An 8216-nucleotide genomic window follows, 5' to 3' on the forward strand; every position below is an offset into this window, starting at 1 on the left:
CATAGCTTGGCAGACAGACAAGATGACAGAGTTAGAGAATCGTTAGTAATTTGTTTGTGTTTTTTTTTTTTGTTTTTTTTGCTTGCAGCCACGATAAAATTTAGTAAAAGTTTATGTGAGGTAGTAGACATAAATATTTTTTTTGTTTTTGTTTTAGAATTTAGTAACCTACGGCTATGACTTAAAACTCCTGAGGAGTTTAGTTTAAGGTAGTAGGTGAGTTTTTTTTATACACTAATGATTACGGCAAAAACTGAAAGTAAAACAGTTGTGTTTGCGGTAGTAAGTGTAATTGACGTAGATTTCTGCTACGACTTTAAAATTCCGATGGTTGTTGTTTCTTTTTATTTTTTTTTAAACCTATAGCTATAATAGAGTATGAGAGGTGTTTTTGGTTTGAGGTAATAGGTATGAAATATTGTGTGTGTTATTCAGTAACTAGTAACTATGTCATTGGACTTGAGGTGCGCGCACAAAAAATATCACTGCGTACTTTGATGTTTTTTCTAAGTGTAAAACGTATAAATTAATTTAAATTTATCACAAAAAAATAAAACCGAGACAGTGACTCTTTAAAAAATTTATAAAATATAGTGCCCGACAAAATAAAATATTAACATATTTATATTGTTTTTATGTAAAAAAGCGGATTTTGATTTTGCGGAATTACTTTGTTTTTGAAGTGGTTAATTTTGCCTCAAATTCGCACACATTTAAAAACAGCTGATAGAGACAGCAAATAAAGCTTTTAAGCTTAAATTAAATCACAAGAAAAGTGTTGTAAACAAATCTATAAAAACTAAATAAATTGTGTAATTGTGTAATTAATATAGCTAAATAACTAACAAATGCTAAATAAATAAATACGCGAAAGGACGCTAAAAATATTTATTTATAAATTTTAAGGTAAAAATTTAAATTTAAATTTATATTATTAGTATAAATATACGCGCTAAAAATAGTATTAATTTGAAATTAATATGACTGATGCTAATACCCCACCTCCGGTGGTGGAAATAAAGAAAAAATGATCAAACTTGAACAGGAAAATACAGAACTACAGAATAAAATTAAAAAGCTTGAAAATTTATATTCATTATTATCCAATGAGTTAACTGCACTGAATAGTGAAAACGAAAAATTAAAATCTTTTAAAAACGTACCAGAAATTGCAAAATATGAAACCGATGAGGAGGAACTTGCCAGAGAGACAGACTGGATCTTAAAAAAGAAAAGACCAACTAAAAAACGTAAGGCCGAATCCTCTCCTGAAGTAGCTAGTCAAAGTAGACCTAGTGTTGAAATAAATATAATAAAATAAAAGTTGCCAAAAAGGACAAGCTGCCCCTAATAAAATTGCTCGACCTCCTCCTATTGTTATCAATGGCATAAATGATTTTAAAAAATTACATGCCCAACTTATTGCAACTAAAAAAAACAAGTTTTTTGTGAGACTTATAAATAATGGTTCATATAGAGTATCAATTTTTGACTCTTTTGACTACAGATCTGTTACAAAACTATTAAGTCACGAAAATATTTCCTGCTTCAGCTGCGAAGACAAGCAAACTAGGCCAATAAAAGTTATAGTAAAAAATCTTCACCATTCGTGTGATCAAGAATCGATTATAAATGACTTAAACAACGAAGGTTTAAAAGCAATCGGTGCGATAAACAAACTCAAATGGAAGTCTAAAGAACCGCTTGATATGTTCCTTTTGTCATTTGACTCAACCGAAGATGTAAAGAAAATCTATGAGATAAAAAGTATTCTTAACACAATTGTAAAGATTGAACCCATCAAACCGTCAAACTTAATTCCTCAATGCAAAAAATGTCAATCGTTCGGTCATACAAAAAATTTCTGTGGAAAACCTCCACGTTGTTGTAAATGCGCCGGCAAACATTTAATTTCGGAGTGCCAAAAGACACTGTCCGATAAGCCTAAATGCTGCAACTGTGGCGAACCGCATCCAGCGAACTATCGTGGTTGTATAGTCGCTAAAGAATTACAAAAAATAAAATTAAAAAACAAAGCTGACAAAACTAAGGCTGACGAAAATAATCAAGTTGCTGTAACAAAAAGTAAATCCAAAATTGCTGGACCTACTAGTGTTAGAACAGTCACTTACGCCCAAACTGTAAAGGGACCCATTCAAAGTACTGAGTCACAAAGCAACAACGCGTTGTCAATTATCTTAACAAAACTTAATCTACAAGAAGAGGTATTTAAAACGCTCGAACAACGTCTGAGCGTGCTAGAGCACAATATGCAATTTTTAGATTATGACTAATCGTTTGAAACTATTCTTATGGAATGCGAATGGCTTAACAAAACATAAAAATGAACTCGAAGTCGTATTAAATAGCGAAAACATTGATATTGGTTTAATCGCTGAAGCTCATTTTACTAAGCAATCGCACATAACGTTTAAAAACTATATTCTATACCATACCATACATCCTGATAATTGCGCTAGGGGTGGCAGCGCTGTCATAATTAGAAACTCGATAAAACATCACTTACTAGAACAATATAGCACAATCGAATTTCAAGCTACTTCTGTTTCCGTGGAAACCTTTAATCAGCCGCTGGTCGTAACTGGATTATATAGTCCTGCCAGGCATCAGTTGAAGTGCGCAGACTACTTATCTCTTTTTAAACGGTTTCAAGGCCGTTTTATAATTGGAGGACACTTCAATGCAAAAAATACGTTTTGGGGCTCAAGACTTACTACAACGAAAGGAAGAGAAATGTACAAAGCCATGCAACTCGCAGCTTGCAATTCAATTTCAACTGGTAAACCAACGTACTGGCCGTCGGATACTAGCAAAGTTCCAGACCTAATAGACTTCTTTGTCTACAAAAATATTCCAGCATCTCACCTAACCATCTCAGAAGGCTTCGACTTTAGCTCTGACCACTCACCAGTGCTGCTGATAGTTTCACAAAATCCAACAATAAACCAGAACACACCCAAGTTAGCAAATAAATTTACCGACTGGAAATATTTTCAGCTTCAGCTTGTACATTTGCACAAGTCTGATCATATTGTTAACAGCGAGCAACTAGATGACGCAGTACTTCATTTCACTCAGCAATTGCAGATGGCAGCGTGGAACAGTACACCAACACCAAACCACAAACTCTACATGGTAAAATATACCCACCCTTCATAACAGAAAAGATTACGGAGAAGCGAAAATTGCGAAAACGTTGGCAAGCAACAAGATGTCCGTTAATTAAATCGCAACTAAACCGAGCAACTAAAAAGTTACGCACAGCCATCAAATCATACAAAAATAATACCTTTAATAGTTTTCTGATGGGCCTCACGGCAGACAAAAATAATGAATACTCTTTGTGGAAAGCTGCTAAATCATTTAACAGACCAATGCAGCAGTCTGCCCCAGTAAAAATAAACGAAACTCACTGGGCTAAAACAAATTCTCAAAAGGCGAACCTGTTTGCTGAACACCTAGAGAAAACTTTCAGTCCAAATGAAGGCCAAGATGTTATTGGGTCAAGTACAAATTGGCCCGAAGGCGACACTGCAATTGTTCCAGTCACTACGGAAGAAGTGAGAAAACAAATTTTAAAAATGAAACTCAAAAAATCTCCTGGTTTTGACTTAATAACGGCTGAAGTTCTTCGGAATTTACCCAATAACTGCATCATCTACCTATGCGATTTAATTAATTCGTGCCTCCGTTTGAAACATGTACCCATTTTTTGGAAATTCGCTGAGGTAATTATGATACCCAAACCAGGGAAGTCTCCCAATGATGTATCCTCATATAGGCCAATATCTCTATTGCCAACCTTATCGAAGCTTTTTAAAAAACTACTACTAGCGCGTTTATCACCAATAATCGAGAGAAGACGCTTAATTCCGGATCATCAATTCGGCTTCAGAAAAAACCACTCAACCATCGACCAAATACATGTAGTCGTAAATGCCATTGAATCGGCGATGCAAGAGAAGAAAGTGTGTTGTGCCGTGTTCTTAGATGCATCACAAGCCTTCGATAAGGTTTGGCATGAAGGATTACTCCATAAACTTAAATCATTATTGCCTATACAATACTGTAAGCTGCTATCATCGTATCTAAACGACAGGTACTTCAGTGTTAAATATGAAGATGCACATTCAACACTTAAGAACATTAGCGCAGGCGTCCCGCAGGGGAGCATTCTTGGGCCCATTCTATATCTCCTGTATACACACGACTTACCCTCTGCAAACCAACTAGTTACAGCAACATTTGCAGACGATACTGGGGTTCTAGCAATCGAAAACAATATAGAAGACGCGACGGCTAATCTGCAACACACAGTCAATCAAATTGCTTCATGGGCAAAAATATGGAGAATCAAGCTAAATAAGGAAAAATCAGTACATATAGTCTTCTCATTGAGAAATTATAACCATATTCCAATTCATATCGATGCCACAAAAATTCCAAACGCCAACGAAGCCAAATATCTGGGCATTACGCTTGACGCCAAGCTGCGCTGGAAAGCGCATGTTAAGAAAAAACAAGAAGAGCTTGACCTAAAACTAAACAAATTTTACCACCTCATAGGCAGGCGCTCTAAACTGGCAATCCACAACAAACTAATGGTCTACAATCAAATACTGAAGCCGGCTTGGAGTTATGGCATCCAGCGCTTTCAAAATAAAGTAATACGATACATCGTAAATGCTCCATATTACATTAGAAACAGTGATCTCCACCGTGACCTTGACATACCAACAGTCGACGTCGTGGCAAAAAGGTGTGCCATTGTTCACAAACAGCGATTGAAAACACATGTCAACGTTACAGCATCCAGTCTTCTCCAGGTGGTTGCAATATCTAGACGGCTAAAAAGGAAAACAGTGGCAAGAACTTAATGGACAGCGAGTAGCAAAAATAGCTTCATTTTTTTTTAGCATTAAATATTCAAAATAGAAATTGGCTTATTAGTAACTTTTTTTTTTGTTATTGTGTACTAGGTGCAATATTAAAACGATTTTTGTCTTTATTTGAAGATCGTTAATAATAAAAAAAAAAAAAAAAAAAAAAAATATATGCATAATTTTAATTTTATACTATTAGGTGAATCATAGACTTGCCCTTTAAATCTGTCTTAAAATCTGTCTTTATTATAGATCACATCATTTATACTATGCGTTTCTTAACTCACATTATATTGTTCTCCTAGTCATCCCTGTTGTACGAAAATACCGAAGAAACGCTACATTAATTAGTCTGCATTTTATTTTTCCACTCCAAGACATCACTAGTGCAACGGGGATCTGAGAATAGTTTACATATCTTGATTCACGTTCTTCTGGGGAACCCATAAGGTACTGCGTCAATGGACGTGTGTTTCACATAATGTATATCTTGAAATAGTATTGTCTAATCTTACAAGAATATGCTCAATTAGAACCAACTTGACTAATTTGCATAAACAGATTGATATTGACAGATAAATTGCAAGAATCAGTATAGACATTTATTTTTGGAATTTTATATTTATGACTAGATAATATTGGTACAATTTATAAGAACTTTCAAACGAAAATATTTTATTTTTGCCTGGCCAAGAAACAAATTTTTTTCAATTCCTTTATAACGAAAAACAAAACCTTTCTTAATTTCTTAATTTAAACTCAATATATACTGTCAGACATTTTAATGAACGGTAACTTGTAATCCAAAATACAAAATTGCACCTTATTCGTCGTCACTACCAATAATTGCAACTCTGTGAGAATCATAGGGATGTTTTTGGATGTATTACTCACGTTTTAAATATTACCCACTGTTTAAGATAATTTTGGGACTTCCATAATCAGTGTGCATGGCGCAAAGCAAAGGACTGACCTGCCAAGGGTACTCTTTATTATATATATTAATCTATATAGTGTATATATAGTGTTTGCTTCTAGCTTAATTTCAGATAAGTGTGTGTAAATAAAGCAATTATTGCAGGCACAAGGGTTGCAGACACAACCGTTCACCATCATATCTAATTCCTTCATTTCTACTCTTACTGCACTAAGGCAACATTGCCGCACAGGTATACTACATAACCCAAGCACTCGCAAACGTCTAAGTGACCCATGATGTTAACTTCCACCAAGTTTCATACTCGCTTATATTTTCGTGGTTTCCGATATATATGGCATGAGAAGCTAAAACTAAAGAATTATATTGCAGGCTAGAACCGGGTTCTTTTAGTGACTATGTTCCACATATAGCTCAGTCATTTTAGAACTATGTAAAATCATTTTAGAACTAAATATTATAGTATAATGTTATAATTCCCTCCGGTACGACTTAACGATATCTTAATCCCTCAATCTACCCAAGTGAAATATTTAGGAATACACTTTGACACAAAACTAACTTGGAAGCACCATATTTTTACCAAAAGAAAAGCACTTGGCATCAGAATGCGGGAGCTCTACTGGATACTAAACAAAAGTTCAAAGCTTTCCGTGGAAAATAAACTTCTTATCTACAAAGCGATACTCAAACCAATCTGGACATATGGCATTGAACTCTGGGGAACTGCTGCATCTTCAAATATTGAGATTATTCAACGTTTTCAATCAAAAACCCTTAGATTAATCATAGATGCTCCTAGATATATAACAAATGAATGTATACATCGCGATCTTAACGTTCCGGTAGTTAAGGATGTCATAAAAAGCCAAGCCAGTAAACACAAAAAACGTATGTTACATCATCCCAACCTCTTTATGAGCAGAATTATAGCAGAAGGAAGAACGTTCACACGCCTCCGCAAACAAACGCCATTGGAACTTTAATGTGTCCGACTTCAACAGACGGATGTGCTACTGAGCTCAGTCCATTCAAGCTCAAAATGGTCTTTTAAGTATTTAGTCACTTTTAAATATTGTTTATTGTCTACTCTGAATTGACAGATCGCAATAAAAGAAAATAAAATTAAAAAAAAAAAAAAATGTTATAATATATTAGTATAATTATAGGGTATGAAGATATTCATCATAGCCGTTTGCTGGAATTTAGCTGCAGACATGTATGACTCGAATAAGATAAATTTCCATATATTAAATTTTTGCTCGCACATAATGAAGAACATTCTTTTCTATTTTTCTTAAATAGATGCGCGCTAAAATAGACGTGCTGACATGAACACTTCCACACAATATGGACAAAGTATGCTAAAACAAAGTAGATGAATTAAAATTGGAAATATATTGTAGCAGAGGGCGCTGGCACCAACCGAAGAGGGCCTTCAAAACTGTTGCACTGCACTTCCCTGCAATTTCGTAACAATCGAGAAGTACAGTACCGCGCACTTAAACGAATTGAATTTGAGGTACATTTACATTTTGCATTTGGTTTTACTATTTGAATTTGAAAAAAAAAAAAAAAAATATTTAAGTGGAAAATGAATTAAAGAGAGAAAACGAATTTAAAGGAAAACTGCGCATCTTAGAGTATATTGCAGCCAAACAGATCATCGTAATGATCTTCGCCGATCGCTCGATTACTGCTTCTGTTGCAGTTGCTGTCACCACATTTCGATGACTGTTGCTGCGACTGTCACCGCTTCTTCGTCTTTATTTATTTATTTTTTTTTATACCTTGCTCTAATGAAGATCAAACATAACAACAGCAGCAAAATTAATTAGAGATTCCGTGTTAGAGTGTTAGAGCAATGACAAATAAATAACAACAACTACAACAACAATACGAAATACAAACAGGGTGTGTATTGTTCTTTTTATGTAATTAATTTGCAAGAATAGAAATAAATTTGCTTGGGTGCGATCTTCATAATCTTTTGATTTATTACCAATACAGTTAATCCATGGAATGTTGAATTGAGGGTGGGCGCCAAATATTAAAATCTTGATCATTATATATGTACCTATTATGCATCAGTATTTTAAGTAAATGATGACAGATGATGGCGCAATATCGGAAAAACAGAATTAATAAAATGATATTGATGTGTTCTTACAAATAAAATAACTTCTTTTATTTATTAAATGCAATATGAACTATTATGCGTTGTAATTCAATAAAAAAAGCGGGCTTTTAAAATTTCAAAAGTCTAGAACAACTAATCCTTAAAAGCCTTGTGAGAAATACGAATTCTTATCACGACACAATCATTTAGACTTGTTAGTTATGCTATTCAAAATTTTTGACCAACTGCCATACAA

This window comes from Teleopsis dalmanni, chromosome 1, assembly GCF_002237135.1.
Source record: "Teleopsis dalmanni isolate 2A chromosome 1, ASM223713v2, whole genome shotgun sequence".
NCBI classification, from domain to species: domain Eukaryota; kingdom Metazoa; phylum Arthropoda; class Insecta; order Diptera; family Diopsidae; genus Teleopsis; species Teleopsis dalmanni.